Source organism: Anguilla anguilla, chromosome 5 (assembly GCF_013347855.1).
Source record: "Anguilla anguilla isolate fAngAng1 chromosome 5, fAngAng1.pri, whole genome shotgun sequence".
Taxonomy (NCBI): domain Eukaryota; kingdom Metazoa; phylum Chordata; class Actinopteri; order Anguilliformes; family Anguillidae; genus Anguilla; species Anguilla anguilla.
The window spans coordinates 52,417,109-52,434,716 of record NC_049205.1 but is presented as its reverse complement, the minus strand read 5'-3'; the positions used below and the strand labels follow the sequence as shown (position 1 = coordinate 52,434,716).

At 44.6% G+C, this 17,608-nt stretch overlaps 1 long non-coding RNA gene across 4 annotated transcripts in view; it reads right to left on the bottom strand.

Moving 5' to 3' along the window:
• Positions 1-541: 541 nt before the first annotated feature.
• LOC118227910 overlaps positions 542-17,608 on the bottom strand; it is a 67,774-nt gene continuing 50,707 nt past the window's right edge. For 3 of the 4 annotated variants that reach the window (XR_004765371.1, XR_004765373.1, XR_004765374.1), the window contains one exon: positions 6,648-7,219. This is a non-coding gene — a long non-coding RNA (uncharacterized LOC118227910). Of the gene's footprint in view, positions 1,655-6,647; positions 7,220-17,608 lie in introns of those variants that run through there. The other variant, XR_004765372.1, reaches the window with a different exon arrangement.

The window sequence follows — 17,608 nt, the reverse complement described above, 5'->3', positions numbered from 1 at the left end:
GCCTGCTTCCGATCACCCTGACACAGAGGGCCAGGCCGCAGCGAGGTCCCCGGTCCCCACTCTGCACACACGTACAGTTCCCTTCTTAGCGATTCCCAAACAACTGGGTTTATGGTGTGTGCAACTCAAAGGATGAACCTGGCCCCAAGAACTAGCAATGCGGATGCAAATCTACTGAAAGAAGATGGCAAAGGCTGGTGTACAGGAAAGGTGGGACAGATGAGTGACTCATTCAACTCAATACATAAACAAATGAATCATTCAATCAATCAATCAAAACTGAATTGTATACTGTTCAGTTCATGTCAGAATTATGTTATAGTGTCAAAAGGCAATCACAGTGAGTTCTGTCTACTGCAGAATATGATCAAAACAGTATCACAATAAAGGTAAGGACACTGAGAGCTTAAACACAACATGACAGTGCGCATACTATGTGTAATTTTTAAAAACAGTTTGTGCTGTTTCTAAAGTTTTTGCAAATTCAACCAAATTCACATATCCCTAGAAACAGAAATTCACGATATAATCTGTCCATGGTTTTATTAACTTTAACATGATATTGAAGGAGTGACGCCCTTTCTCCCCCCAAAAAATCTTCATCCATCCAGTTCACAATAACCAGTAGATCAGCACCATCAGGACCACAGATACATTCAGGCATTTTGCAGGTTCTCTTATCCAGAGCGACTTACATAGCTTATGTTTGTACATACCACCTGGTCATACAGCTGAATATTTACTGAAGCAATGCACGATAAGTACCTTCAATGTTTAATAATTTTTGAGTTTATTCAATTTTTATTGAAATGTTTTCCATTTTTACCTCAAGGGTACAACTGCAGCGCCCCTCCTGAGAACTGAATGTATAACTAGGGAGTTATGAGTCAATTTCCCAAACCATTATGTTGCGCTCCTGCCAATGCAGTTGGCTGAGGTAGGGGTTTGATTCCTGTATATTCACCTAAAACCCATGAAACTAAAAATGATCTATCAAGCAACCGCCAGCTTAGTGCATGGCGTGTATATCCCACTGGAACATAGCATTTGGACTTGGCAAGTAGAAGGTTCCTTCGAAATGAGGTTCCCTTCAGAAAAAGAACAGAGGAAGATGAAGAGGAGATGGCACAGCATCCTTTGAAAGAAGCCATATTTGCACCGAAGAACAGGGGTGGAAATTTTTCCTTTAAAGTAAAAAACAGCTTTTTAGGGGGTTCATGAGGAAGTGCTACTCCCAGCATAATTCTGACCATTAAGGCCGGTGTTTGAAGTCAGCACTGTGCTCGCCAGCAATTTACCATGAAAGCAGGACACCCTGTCCCCTGTCCATTTACTCTCTAACTTTTTAATGTGACTGCGATTAACCACAACAAGATATGTTGAGGCCCAGCGCTTCATCCGTTGAAATCCCCACGTATGTGCGCAGTTTCAGAATTCCATCCCCGCGTGCCGTCCTGACCGTAAAGTCTCAGCGCCCTATCCCGGGTACGCACCGAGGAAGGCCAATTTTCCTCCTCCCTCTGAGGTTCCCAAAGCCGGCTCACCTGGAACCAATCTGGAGAAAAATCGAAGTGTTCTGACTTGAAAGCCTTGTCTCTTTCCCTTTGATAGTCCTCCCCTCAGTAGCCCACTCCGCACTGTAAATAGACTGTGCCTTGGAAAAAAAAAAAAAATCAAGAGAAAGAGGAATTGGAGGGAAAATTTCCACCCATCAAAATGCATTATGTAAATGGGCCAATAACAAAGCTCAGACACAAAACAGAAAAAGAGAGCTGGGGCCTTGCTGGAGAAAGTCTTTAACAGCTGCAACTGCATCTTCAAACACAAACGACATACATTACAAGAGTGGCCCTGCTTTACCACCCTGCGATTCATAATCGGCCAAGATCCCCTCCACCAAACGTGACACAATACACTACATTCCTGCTCTGGGCACTATCAGGGAAAACAGTTCGCATTTGCACAACCTGTGTGGGGAGGTCACACAGCAATGACATTCAAATGATCTAAGAGCCTCCTTTGCTATGGCAAAGTCGAAGGATTTCCCCTCAGAATTCCACAACTGTTCAATAACCTGTTGTTATTATCCACTGAACTTCTGCGGAAATCAACTGTGAGTTTTAAGGCCACTCTGCTCCTGAACAGGACCTTCCACAGCTACCTTCCTTTCCGGGAAGCACTGCTCTCTCTCTCAGCCCAGGGAAGTCCAAAGGACAGTTGTAAAAGGTAGGCAGACCGTTCAAAGTTTAATCACTGCGCTTTGAAGGGCTCCCAAGGGTTTTCTCTCTTTTTTTTCACTAAGCCAACATGTGAGACCCCATTTCCTCCTCTTTCCCTTCTCTCCCCTGATGAACTCTACCTCCAGGTCTGGTGGTGGGCTCATCTGAACTTCTTTGCGAGAGTGCTAAGGGAGGGGCGGTTGGGTTATGGTTAGGGTTAGTGTGCATAGGAAAGGAAAGGCTGAGGGGGGGTGGGGCAACCCACAAATCTTCCCCAATCCTCTGTCTTCAACAGATCAAGAGGGACTGTAAAATTCTAAAATATAGACTTCATAGTGAAAGACTTACAGACTAGGTCTGATTCCCTTAGGAGGACAGGCAGAAACTCATTTACCCAAAACATTCAGGATCTGTATTAAACCCGATTTATAGTCCTGCGATGGACTATAAACCAGCCTTCAGTGTAGAAACGCTAGCATCAGCAAATGTGCACAGATGGGTCAACATCATCTGATGTCTGCCTCATTTGTTGGTCACTTGCTTGGCCAGTATTATTAATCTACACTCACAATATATGCATGTATGAACTATATTGCAAAATTGAATACCCTACATTTTATACATACACTAATATAGAACATATGTTCTTTATGTTCTATTCTGTAGTTATACCAAACAATCTGAAGAAGGCTTAATGTCAAAAAGCATAAATACATAACTGCTGAGGACCCCAGGAGGAGTAGCAGCAGTACATACAACAACTAGTAATAACAACACGAATAAACAAATAAACAAAACCGAAAGCTGGCATTGGACAGGACTGGGTTCCCAAGGATGATAAGTGTGTTCTGATTGGCTGGAGCAGGAGCTGGTGGTGATATGGGGTTCGCTCAGTTGCCAGTGGTTGTAAGTAGAAGCAGGCAGACCCTTTTACAGGCTGAACAAAGCTGAATTCCTGCAAATGCATCACAGGTCCAGCTGTAGATTTTAACACATCCATAGAAATGTTATTCTTTCTACAACGCTAAATTCACCATTGTTCTGCTGATTTGCTTTTTCTTTTTTTTATGTGTTCTTAATAAACTTGTTTTACTGTTTAAATACAGGCAGAAAACAAGCCAAGAAATGCTGAATGTCTTGCTTTACTCTGGAAATGTTCAAATATTTCTAATGTTCATTAAAAGTGTTCAGTAGCAAAATGCTGCGTTAATCTTCTGTTCAGAAATACAGGCCCTTTGCTTACAGGCTGACCAGTTGGCACATCGGGTAAAGATGCTATATATGGGACAGGGTCTCTGTGCGTTGTCCCTGTGGAATTCGATACACAAGACTTTTCAGGAAAATAACACTACTTTCCTTATTCGGGGCTGGTGCTTTGGAAAAGGTCACATGCTGACCCCGCATGTGATTTTAATCGAGAGATTAGCCGTAATTCAATAAGTGACAGAGGGACAGGGGTGCGTGGATCGGAGGCGTAAAGCAAAAGAGCGCTGTTGTGAGGGGTCTTTGTCCGTGACCCCAGTCACAGCTGATACCTTTAAGTGCGAGTCACAAGGCCTGACCGGCGAGTGGCCAACGCCCATTACCCCCACCTGGCCGTGCTCAGCGAAGCCTGTCCACTTCCATTCAGCGTGCTCAGTCTGTCCACGCCGCATCGAACACTTTCTGCTATCCTCTGCTTGCATATGAAGCGTTTCACACTCACACAATGGCCCAAGTTTCCAACCTACAGGCCCAGAGGGCCCATTCTGAGCAGTATTTAGATGAACATTTATATTTTAAAAAAACCAATTCTTGCCCTAGTAATTTGAAGTTATATTCTTCATCTTACATTATTTGAGTTAGTTTTTAAGACCTGATCTGGCCTTATAGAGGCCGGCCATGCCAAGACTTTGTATCAAGCTTGTATGAGGTGGGTCAGGTGACTAGGAAAATCTGTGTAGTGACCATTGTGTCTACTGCAGAGCAAAATCTTCCCCCAAATTAGGATTCCGTGTAAGTAACTTGTGAACCTCACACAGAGCACACACCCAGGTTCAGCACACTGGGGGCACAGGCAGTTGGATCATTCTCAGTACCTCCTTCCTACACCCACACTGCAATTTAGTGATGTCAGTCTCCTACAGTCAATTCTCATTTTCCCAAAATTCAGTTTTAAAGGCACACTCTGGCACTACTGTAATAGCGGGACACGGCACATGACATATTTTCGCAGTTACATGTCAAACGGTTCCATACGTGACTTTGAAGTCCACTAATTCTCCTCCTCCCCTATAAGTCAAAGTGGCACACAGGGTGAGGCTGGCAGAACTGTCCCTGGCTAATATTTACAACATCAATGATGCTGGCCACCTACATGATTTCACTCAAGATGAATAAAACTTGATCCAGAGACTTGGAGTCCATTAAAGAGGTTTTAATAAATCTCTCACACGGATGTCGGACTTTTCTGGAATGGTTCTGTGGTGGGTGTAATATACTGTACACGCAGACATTGAATTCCTGTACAATAACTTCATGAAGAGAAGAAGACTTCCTGGACTTTTCTGAGTCCCTTGTATGTTCATGTAATCTCAAGGCTCAAGAAATGCGATCTCACCAAAATGACCATCACTAGAAGTGTAAGCTACATTCGACCGTTCCAGGCTCAAACCTCAGTCTTGGCTGCAATGGCAGTGACCAACTGTGAATGTAAGATGGAGGGACACAATAGATTTTAACCAATCAGGGGTAGGGTGGGCATATCTCAGTCAGGGCTCCTTGGGTTAACAAACACATCAGTTCCTCCAATTCGCAATCAGTTCTCCTGCAGTATATTGCAGATTGAACGGTTATGCAATGCAGACAATCTTTAAAATATTAGGAAGCAGTCTGTGGTCGTGACATTTCCCATTTTTCAACAAAAAGAGGTAATTACACAGAAAAAACCAAAAGGACTGGCCAGATATCCCTGTGGCCAGCACAGCTGCGCTAAAGCTTTGAAACCTCAGTAAGGGTTATTGGTATTAACGATCACACACAAAAACTCACATTTCTTGATAATGATCCTCATTACAGCAATATCATTATTGTACCGTATTGTAAGTTACTGAACTGGGAAATGGCCAAGTCGGGTTTTATGAGGGGAAATCACGTTATTTTTGTTAGCCACCCTCATTAGAGTATTATGGTATGTATATGGAGGAGGGTGAGCGCAGCGGTGCTTGGCGAATGGCGTGTTTGGCCCCGGTGAGCTTGGAATGGCAGCAGACCGGAGTTTCATTTTCCTAGCCAGTTTTTAAGTTTTATTTCCAATCACAGTTACCGGCTCCCGAGCAGGAAACGGGGCTTACCGGTGCAGCAGTCAAGAGCTGGAACCGAACGGCGCGGCTTCGCCTGGACACCGCCCGCAGTTTTCATTCACTTCCCTGGGAGCACGCCACGTCAAAGCACATAAAAACCATCGCCGTGCCATATAAAAGAAACGCCGTGAACTCTATGAGTGCCCCAAACACGAATGCACCACAACTAAAACAAACACGCTGAACCAAAACACAGCTGGTGACGTCTACTCAGACTGCCTTTCCATTACATGTCCTCAAGAACACAGAAGAGGGCAACTTTTCAATCGAGGATTTGTTTTAGTGCAGTTTCAGTCATTTAATTTACTTGAAATGCAGTATGAAACTACCGATTCTATATTGTCATACTGAGTTACTACAGTTTAGCAAATCAAATTGAGAAAGATCTACAAGCTGTATTATAACGTAATTCTGACAGTGTGTGAGACCAGAGAAAATAAACTCATAAAACAACGTTCCGGAAGACCAGTCTTCAGCACCGATCAGAGTCCTAAACTTGTGGTCTGAAAAGTGAAAAGGTTCAAATCAGGGGTGAGACATTTCTGCATCCATAAGGGCATTTGACCTTAATTGGGTCAGTACAGCTGTATGTGTATGAAATATAATTTTATACATTAATCATTATACATTAATAAGTCTTCATAGACAAAGTTGTCTGATGAAAATAAAAAAAACAGATAAATCTTGGTATGTGGGTTTAGAGATGGGAAAGAGAATCCAAAAGTTATTGTTATAATATCATAAAAGACACAATAAATTGTTGTGTTGGCATGGATAGCACATTACACTGATATTTAAATAATTAAAATGATTTGCCATGTAAGGGGGTTTCTAATTTTTTATTTATTTTGGAGGCGGGGGGGGGGGGGGGGCATGACACAAGTTCATATCATAAGATTGAGTGACGCATAAGGAAGCACGCACACAAAATAGGAAGAGTGACTCATTGAGTAAGGCATACACTATGAGGTATGCAGTGATAGGTGAGTGGGGCTTCATAAAAACCTATAATGGGAGGCGCTATCATGAGCTCACTGATATGAACCAATCATTGTGCATTGTTGTGGAACTTGATAAGCACATTTTTTTGGTTTGTTGTTTGGCTCAAGCCAGTTTGTGATTGACAGCTGATTGACACTGTAGCAACATCAATTACGCAATTCTTGAAACTTCACTCTCCCATCACTAAAAACAAACATACAGTCACACAGGTCTATACGTATTGCTGAGGGGGGAAAAAAACACTTTCCTGGTGTACACTGAAGTTTAAATTACACAACTTGAGCAATTCAAAGTGCTCTAAAGAATCTGCCATAGGCCCCCAAGCCATTGAAACATTAATGCGCTGCCATGCCTAAGTGCTGTCAGGGTATCGATGACACAGCCATGTTGAGCTTCATTGTTAACCATCAGGCCCAAACCCTGGGGGCCTTCCTCTTCCTCTGACCTGGATCCACACGGCCCACCACTCACCGTCCACCAGCGGAAGCAAAGACATGGTGCGTCTAATCCATTCTCCCCGCCTCTCCTCTGCAAGGCCCCCCCATGCTAATCTGATTCATTGGCTCGTGTTGTTCCTGTGGAGGTTTCAGCGATGTCCACAGCAATCGTTATCAGTTCAAGCTGTGGTTAACGTCTTGGCGCTGCAGTTAGCCGAAACTGCCAGGAAGAAAGTTACCACGGGGATGAGACATGGACGCACAAACGAAGGGGAGTTTGGAGGGGGGGGGGGGGTACAGTCTACTGAGCGTGTTATTCATGTCCTGTGCTCCCCTCCTTCACATTGCAGTGGAATGAATGAGCTATGAAGAAGCTGCATTTCCTTCTATGCTCCTCCCAAATTAAATAAGAAACATGACTCTGATTAAGGAGGCATTTTGAAAGGGCTCCTTTCTAGTCCTTCCTAGGACATTCCGAGCCATTACAGCACGATGACTGCCCCTTTCTGTTTTTGCCCAATGGTGACCTCGGGTTCCGAAGTCAGAGCTGCTCCAATACCTGACGCTGCTGTTGAGAGAGTCTGGGACTTGCACAACAACCTCTCTATAACAGAAAAACAGTTGACAACACAAGAGTGGCCGGCTGTCGAAACAGGACTGGAGGTCTGAGAGCTGTGTGTGTGAGTGTGTGTGTGGATGGGTGTGCGTGTGAATGTATGCATATGTGTGTGTGTGTGTGTGTGTTTCACTTCAGGTGATATCAATTTATGCAGGTGGATACTTCACCAAAGCAAATGGGGTTAAGTGCCCTCCTCAAAAGTACAAAGGCAATGCCTCTTCTGGGATTTGAACCCCTAACCTTTCTAAATAAAAGCCTGATTCCTTCCCAGCAACATCAAACTATCACCACTGTACCTATTTTATATTTTTAATGGGTGGTCAGGTTAAAATGCATTTGGAGGTAATGCACCGAGATTTCTCTCTGGGGTGAAATTTCTCCCAGTGTTTTCAGATTCACTAGAATGTGTTAAGCAGCACCTACTTTCATACACATATTTTAACACTGCTTCAGGGCAGTTGCAGTGTCTTCACCATTTATGAGATTTTATAAAGACATTTTTTTAATTCCCTAGAAGTAGCATGCATGTCTTTCTTTGCACCCTGCGGCCCACCAGCTGATCTGTGCAGTTAATCCACTGGGAGAAAACAAGACAGGCTGGTCAGCTCTGCTGCCATTGGTTGGGCTTGTTAGTGGTGCTGATGTGTATTTGGGGGTGAGTGGGGCCACTCTATTGCTCTATTGGGACTGTAAGGGGGGACACAGAGCAGGCTGCAGGGTGCAGTGGCTGCCACACCCTGGCTGCCACTGACTACACTGAGGACAGACCCCACTCAAAACGTGAGGTAGCACTGGCTCCTGACTCCCCCTCTGACCTCCCCCACCTTCCACACCCCCAGAGCCATGGCTGCTATTCGTCAGCATGCTGGTTAGGCGAAATACCAGGGCCTGAATCCAGCTTCTCTAGTGCCAGGATTGTTTCCCACTCAGACCTAGACTCTCCCACAGAGCTGGGTATTCGGATGAGGGGAACTTCTGCACCACCAGGAGAAAAATGGATGGGTTGCTGACAGCCCTGGTGTCACCGGCCAAAACATCACAGCTCAAATGATGCTTTCATGCAGTAATGTCATGGTTTCATGGATGCTGCGCTGATGTATCTAAAAAGCACCCAGAGGCTTTGTTGGTTTCTGTGATTCCTGACATCATCACAACAAACGGCAAGATTCCCTTTTTGAGTGAAGTCATGAGCATAGCTTTCTGGGAAGACGGGGATTTTAATCAGGGTTTAATCCCAGAGTCCACAGTGCCATGCCATAAAATACAACTAATTCAGATGTTTTTACAAGGCAAGCCAAAACCCTCAAATCCAGATACTTGAGTTTGGGCTGCAAATCCTTTAAAGCTTGAAAGTGCTCAGTGTAGAATAAGTCCTCCACACTCTGCCTGGGCCCATGCACACTCAGTGGCAGCTTTTCACCCCACACTTAAGGGGGTAATTACAGGCTCCCCAGCACATTTATTGGACTGCAAGAGACAGAGCTGATCGCTGTGTGACCTTCCCATCCCAACCAGGGGGGGGGGCAGCGTCTGGGGACACCTTTCCCAACTGCTCCTGTGGGCGGGAGAACTTATGTTTTGTTGGATGAGCTTTAGATGAAAGCAGTGATGTCGGGGTTTGGTTGCTGCGGTTACCCAGAGAGGATCACTTGCATTGTTTAATGCCAGAAAGTTCTGAAAGCACAATGCATCTTACCTGGCAAATATCATCAGGGCGAGAATGCCAACGAACGCCTCGACTCTTCCTCTTCTTCCCAAATAAACCATGCTCAGCTCTTCTGCTGCTCACTGCTATTTTCCGATAACAACACGCAGGCAGGATGGTGACCAAGCCCAACAAGCTTACACAGACTCAGAACCCTGTGACATTCGGTCTGCAGTTCGGGGCTGAAATCGGGAGCACACACTGAGAGAGGAGGTTTTTGAGTTTCACTTAATTTTGTTTAGTTTGTCAGAGCAATACAAGACAGAGAGAGTAAACCACCGCTGAAAACCTGGGGGAACTGGTCAGCTGGGAAGCTGGCTATCTAGCAGCGGCAAGCTGAAAAGTTTTTTTTTTTTTTTTGCGCCATCTCCCATTTGCTCCCCAAATTAGTTATACCAATTCCCCGTGTGTATCACGGTCCTGGTCGATGCGCTATCCTCCGTCGGTCAGGGGAGGGTGCAGACTACCACATGCATCCTCTGACACGTGGAGTCGCCAGCCGCTTCTTTTCATCTGACAGCGAGGAGTTTCACTGGGAGAGCGTAACGTGTGCAGAGGTTCACACTATCTCCCCCAGATCCCCTCCCTGCTGAACAGGCGCCCCGACCAACCAGCAGGAGTCGCTAATGCAACGATCAGGACTCATACCCCGGCTTCCCACCTGCGAACACTGCCAATTGCGTTTGTAGGAACGTCTGACCAAGTCGGAAGTACAAGCTGAAAAGTTGTCGCTCCATTTTACTTTCTTTTGTCTTTATTATTTTAATTTGTCGTTATAGTTTATTGTTTTCGCCTGGAACCCATGAGGGGGAAGAGTAAAGATGTTTGTTTATTTGATGTTGTGTTGGTGTGGGTACGCTCTCTCTCTCTCTCTCCATGCGACAACCGACAAAACTGCTAAATCTCTCTCCCAAGGGTGTCACACCGGCGTCTGACAGACCCTGTCAACAATCTCCAGAATGCACTTCTCATTTAGTTTGGAGGACAACTCAAAATGAGACGTTACCAAAGACAAGGTCAGATGAGAATGAAACATTGTCTACTAAACTGGAATGAGAGCTGGCAGGTAATTTAGAAAATCAGCTAAGTGATTTGTCTGAAGCTCTCCATCTTTGAAAAAAGATACCGGAATATAGCATCTATGTGTGTTATACTGTTCAGTGGAAAAGGCATTAGCGAGGCCCATCATCGGATGAGCCCTCCCCATTACAGGATACAGAAACGCTTTTAAAGCACAATTACTGTATGAGTTGAAAGACAGGATCCTAACAGGAGTAAACATTCCTGTGGCACAAAGGAATCAAAACATAGAGCGGAGAATCCTTCTTTCTTTCTTCCATGCAATTCACAGGGAGAAAATCTGTATGAGAGTACACTGGACTCCAAGCCAGATCAAAAGTTGCGATTTTGGCTCCCATACAAGAAAGATTGCTTCTTTTCCCCTCAGTTCCGATTTAAATTAAAAACAGACCTCTTAATTTCTGATGCCCTTTTCAAGCCGAGAACACAAGCATATTGAATAACATCTAATTGCTTTCTGTGTTGCCATTAACAGGGAAGGCAGCCACGTTACACAAAGGGCAACTGAATAAAATGGCTTGAAAGGGGCCATTTAAACTTTCATTGATGGAAATAAAAAAGGGAATAAATTCAAACAGTCTGAGGGTCCACGTAATCCCTGATCTCCTCTGCAAGAGAAACTGCTGGCCCTGCTTCCTGCTCAAACAAAACATTTTCTCTCCACATGATATCTCATTTCCCAACCCTCCAAAGAGTTACAGGGAAAACAAACTATTGACTTGAGTGACAAAAATTTGAAAAAAGGAAAAAATAAACGAATACATTTTTCAGAGCTTTTGACAACAGAATCTCCCGTGCATCCAAAACACTTTCCCATAACCAAAGAGAAAAAATAAGGCAAGTTTAGAATATCAAAGCCCATCTTCTTCGTCCCCACCAGCAGTTCAGATAACTGACAGCTGCAGCACTGTACTTCACTGATCATTAATAGCTACTGCGCTGACCTATAAATAGCTTGTGATGCATTTTGACAGAGATGTCATCATGGAAAGAGTGCTTAAAGGTTCATTCCCCAGGCAAAAACCCCCTGCGCCAGATGCAACTGTGGAATTTCTGCTCCAAACGGATGGCGACTGGGATGTCTGAACAGAGCCTTTCCTGACCAGGTCAAACCCGTCCTCTCCTTTAAGAAAATATTTAATTAAATTACTGTTGTGTGCCTGGGGGTTGACGGCATGGATTGGGAGAGGGGCTGACCCTATCATGAAAGGGAGAGAGGAGCGGGATGTTATCATGGGGGCGGTGGGGGAGGAAGGCGGAGGACAGGGTTGGATTTAGTTTCTCTGGTGGGTCCGAGGGCAAAGCAAGGCCGGCGGAAGAGAAAGTGAAACCCGATTTGCCGGCCAGCCTGGGGGAGGGGCGGAGGGTGACCTGTAGCTCCGGGGTGGCCGAGCACAGCAGGATCAGACAACTTCAAAACCTGTTTAAACACCCTGTCTGGTGAAAATATGAGCTTTTTTGTCATGAAAATATAAAACCAGGTAAAATTGTAATCATTCCGCTGACTTCTTTCATTCGTTTGGGGGTTTCACAACTATATATTTGTGTCTGAAGCTGAAACTAAAACTCATGATATAAAAAATAAAAAAAACACAACAAAGCATTCATTCCTTTATAGGCAAAGGTACAGCCCAGCAGCCACCACACATGGAAAAGGTAAGTGTCAGATATGCTACATTTTCAAATGTATGTGGATACCCCTTCCAATAAGCTGTTTTGGCTATTTCAGCCACATTGCTAACAGGTGCATAAAATCAAGCATACAGCCATGCAGTCTCCATTGACAAACCTTACGCCGGGCACCCACCGCACGCGTCGCGTAAGCGTCGCGTAAAGCCGGGCACCCACCGCACGCGTATCGGCCGCGAGCGCACTACGCGCGTATTACGCGCGTAACTGAAGCGTAGTTGAAGTACTGTTATTACAACGGCAGCGGGCGACGTCGTCTCCACCAGATGCGAACGCGTCGCGTACCGGCTGCGAAGCTCGCGCGACACAAGCGAACTGAAGCGTAGTTTTTCGCTTCAGTTCTATTTTTTCGGCTTGTCGCGCGTCACGATGGCCTGTTTATACACAGAAATATGCTCTAAAATGCTAGGTATACATGCTCTGATTTATATTTCATCCTTATATTACTGGGGGTGTGTCCCTAGTTACCTCCCAGATATTTTATAAGCCCCCCCAAAAAATACAAGCCTTTTCGTTTTGTAAAAATAAATAAATAAATAACTGGAACCTGGGGGAAAGGCAAACTTAGTTTCGCTGTCTTATTTTGCGGAGGGGGTGGGGTAAATTTGAAAATACACCACAGAAAGACGTAGGCTATTGAGTGACGTAAAAGGGAATGCACCGAGCAGCGGTTTGTTAGCTCGAGTATTGGAAGATAGTTTTTAACCAACCATTGCTCAGCCTATTTGACTTCTCCGATGTCTTCGTTCGCCGTGCTTTCAAAAAGGGCTTGTTAATAAAAATCAGATAATCCACAGAGCTTTAAAAAAATCAGATTATTTAGTGGTCTTGCCGATGAAAATGCACCTATTTTATAAATGAAGTTGTAAGCAAGCCTTTATTGCACTTGTACTTCAAAGCTTCCGGTGTTCATGGCGTTGTGGTGTTCATATCCCTTCAAGATTAAAACTGTTACTGACTTTTTCATGATTAGCTGATTTTACTAAATCTGATCCTATAAATGTTTCGACGTGAATGGCAAGACAACACGGGAATTCCCAATGGTTGATTACGGATTATTTATTATTATTATGATCATTACATATTCTTCATGAAATTGGCACGCTTGTTAACCAAGCAAATAAATTAATACAGTTTGAGATTGATTGTTATGCAGGCTACGTTGCGATTTAAGTTTATGGTACTTCTTGAAAGCGTTTACTTTCTCACGTAGGCTATTTACGAGTTAACGAAATATTACCAAATTAACAAACTGAAAAAGGTCTCTCACCAAAGTATTCACTTAACCCATAATCAACAGTCGTGAACAAACGTGAAATACACGATGTAAAAGCCCACTGCAGACTGCGAGAGCTACTAGGAATATATAGCTTTTACGCAAGCCTTTGCGCGACACAAACGGAACCAGTGGAGACACCCTACGCGTCGCGCCGTGCTGCTTCGCCCTGCTGTTTACGCGACGCATACGCGACGCGTGAACAGCAGGGCGAAGCAGCACGGCGCGACGCGTAGGGTGTCTCCACTGGTTCCGTTTGTGTCGCGCAAAGGCTTGCGTAAAAGCTATATATTCCTAGTAGTTCTCGCAGTCTGCAGTGGGATTACATCGTGTATTTCACGTTTGTTCACGACTGTTCATTATGGGTTAAGTGAATACTTTGGTGAGAGACCTTTTTCAGTTTGTTAATTTGGTAATATTTCGTTACCTCGTAAATACGTGAGAAAGCAAACGCTTTCAAGAATTACCATAAACTTAAATCGCAACGTAGCCTGCATAACAATCAATCTCAAACTGTATTAATTTATTTGCTTGGTTAACAAGCGTGCCAATTTCATGAAGAATATGTAATGATCATAATAATAATAAATAATCCGTAATCAACCATTGGGAATTCCTGTGTTGTCTTGTCATTCACGTCAAAACATTTATATGATCAGATTTAGTAAAATCAGCTAATCATGAAAAAGACAGTAACAGTTTAATCTTGAAGGGATATGAACACCACAACGCCATGAACACCGGAAGCTTTGAAGTACAAGTGCGATAGGCTACGTCTTTCTGTGGTGTATTTTCAAATTTACCCCACCCCCTCCGCAAAATAAGACAGCGAAACTAAGTTTGCCTTTTCCCCAGGTTCCAGTTATTTATTTATTTATTTTTACAAAACGAAAAGGCTTGTATTTTTTTAGCTGCTTATAAAATATCTGGGAGGTAACTAGGGACACACCCCCAGTAATATAAGGATGAAATATAAATCAGAGCATGTATACCTAGCATTTTAGAGCATATTTCTGTGTATAAACAGGCCATCGTGACGCGCGACAAGCCGAAAAAATAGAACTGAAGCGAAAAACTACGCTTCAGTTCGCTTGTGTCGCGCGAGCTTCGCAGCCGGTACGCGACGCGTTCGCATCTGGTGGAGACGACGTCGCCCGCTGCCGTTGTAATAAAGCCGGGCACCCACCGCACGCGTATCGGCCGCGAGCGCACTACGCGCGCATTACGCGCGTAACTGAAGCGTAGTTGAAGTACTGTTATTACAACGGCAGCGGGCGACGTCGTCTCCACCAGATGCGAACGCGTCGCGTACCGGCTGCGAAGCTCGCGCGACACAAGCGAACTGAAGCGTAGTTTTTCGCTTCAGTTCTATTTTTTCGGCTTGTCGCGCGTCACGATGGCCTGTTTATACACAGAAATATGCTCTAAAATGCTAGGTATACATGCTCTGATTTATATTTCATCCTTATATTACTGGGGGTGTGTCCCTAGTTACCTCCCAGATATTTTATAAGCACCAAAAAAAATACAAGCCTTTTCGTTTTGTAAAAATAAATAAATAAATAACTGGAACCTGGGGAAAAGGCAAACTTAGTTTCGCTGTCTTATTTTGCGGAGGGGGTGGGGTAAATTTGAAAATACACCACAGAAAGACGTAGCCTATCGCACTTGTACTTCAAAGCTTCCGGTGTTCATGGCGTTGTGGTGTTCATATCTCTTCAAGATTAAACTGTTACTGTCTTTTTCATGATTAGCTGATTTTACTAAATATTATCCTATAAATGTTTTGACGTGAATGACAAGACAACACGGGAATTCCCAATGGTTGATTACGGATTATTTATTATTATTATGATCATTACATATTCTTCATGAAATTGGCACGCTTGTTAACCAAGCAAATAAATTAATACAGTTTGAGATTGATTGTTATGCAGGCTACGTTGCGATTTAAGTTTATGGTAATTCTTGAAAGCGTTTACTTTCTCACGTATTTACGAGTTAACGAAATATTACCAAATTAACAAACTGAAAAAGGTCTCTCACCAAAGTATTCACTTAACCCATAATCAACAGTCCTGAACAAACATGAAATACACGATGTAATCCCACTGTAGACTGCGAGAGCTACTAGGAATATATAGCTTTTACGCAAGCCTTTGCGCGACACAAACGGAACCAGTGGAGACACCCTACGCGCCGCGTCGTGCTGCTTCGCCGTGCTGCTTACGCGACGCTTACGCGACGCGTGCGGTGGGTGCCCGGCGTAACAGTACTTCAACTACGCTTCAGTTACGCGCGTAATACGCGCGTAGTGCGCTCGCGGCCGATACGCGTGCGGTGGGTGCCCGGCTTTAGAATGGGCTTTACTGGAGGTCAGTGACTTTCAACATGGCACAGTCATAGGATGCAACCTTTCCAACAGTGTGGCAAATTTCTGCCCTGCTAGAGCTGCCCCGGTCAACTGTAAGGACTGTTATTGCGAAGTGGAAACGAGTAGAAGCAACGACAGCTCTGCGGAAAAGCGGTAGGCCACATAAGCTCACAGAACAGGACCGCCAAGTGCTGAATCGTGTAGCACGTAAAAATCATCTGTCCTCGGTTGCAACACTAACTACAGAATTCCACACTAGGTCTGGAAACAACATCAGCACAGGAACTGGTTGTCAAGAGCTTTATGAAACAGGTTTCCATGGCTGAGCAGCCATACACAAGCCTAAGATCACCATGTGGAATGCCAAGTGTCAACTAGAGTGGTGTAAAGCACACCACCACTGGACTCTGGAGCAGTGGAAACAACATTCTCTGGAGTGATGAATCACTGTCTGGCAGTCTGATGGACAAATTTTGATTTGGTGGAGAAGAATTTGACTGGCCTGCACATAGCCCTAACCTATACCCATCAAACACCTTTGGGACAAATTGAAATTCCAACTGCGAGCCAGGCCTAATCGCCCAATCAGTGCCCGACCTCACTAATGCTCTTCGGGCTGAATGGAAACAAATCCCTGAAGCAATGCTCCAGCATCTAGTATAAAGCCTTCCCAGAAGAGTGGAGGCTGTTACAGCAGCAAAGGGGGGTCCAACTCCATATTAATGCCCATGGTTTTGGAATGAGATGTTCAACAAATACATATGGGTGTGAGATTCAGGCATACACATACTTTGGGAAATTAAGTGTATCATACAAAGTAGAACTACAGTTATTCTAATTCCAGCTTAGTTGGTAGTAGGAAAATATTACTGTAAGTGATTCTGTGTGTATATGTTAGTGAGTGCGAGGGCTTGTGTGAGTATGAATATTATCACAGAGTGATCTATAGCTGACAGAGTGTACACAGAAGAAGAGAATGATTATGCCTTATGGTCATCACAGTGTGCCACCTGTGGCAGCTTTTCTCATACTGACGTCAGGACACTGAAGACATTTCAAGTGCACTACATCCTATGATGCCATTCCTCGGCACAAAGTTAGATTTTGTCCAAGCTCCTTTTTAATTGTATTTATTCTTAGGAAAGAAAGTACTTGTGTGTCAGCAGCAAACAATACCGAAATAGAGTGAATCCACCGACAGACACCAAGGAAATAAGTAGGAAAGTAGGAAATAAATAGGAAATAAGGAAGACACCTAAACACATGGAGAAACAGAGTTAAGATAGACAACAGGATTAAGGGAGCAGCATGGCACAGGCAGCAGACGAAGGGAGGCGTCTGACCTTTCTGAAGCTGGCGAGTGGTGCACAGTCATTAAGCCTTCGCCCTGCCCTTCAGCACAGGCTAATACTGCATTGCCTGGACACACAGTGTGTGTTCATACTGAATCTCAGACAGACCTTTTTTGTGGGAAATCATAGTAGACTACAATGACTCAGTTCCAGAGGACAAGCCTTGTGCGGTTTTGAAATGGAAAACCCAAAAAGAGGACTGTTTGGTAAAACAAGTGATGTGGAGGAAAGAAAAGGGTCGACTTTCTGAAGATGTGCACACGTTGCCACTCCCTGCCCTTTGACCTCCGGTGTGCCTCTGAGCCCCCACCTTTCTGTCTGGGGGAGGACTGGACTCCAGCGGCCCTCTCCACAGGAGCCCTTGGCTCAGGCGACCGGTGGGTGGGGGGGTCAAAGGTCATTGTGATGACAGGTCGCGCCTCGCTGCGAGAGTCCTGGCTTTCCTCGCAACCAAAACATTGGAGGAGAGGGGGGGCAGGGGCGGGGGGGATGGCAAGCTCATCTGGCCACCCCT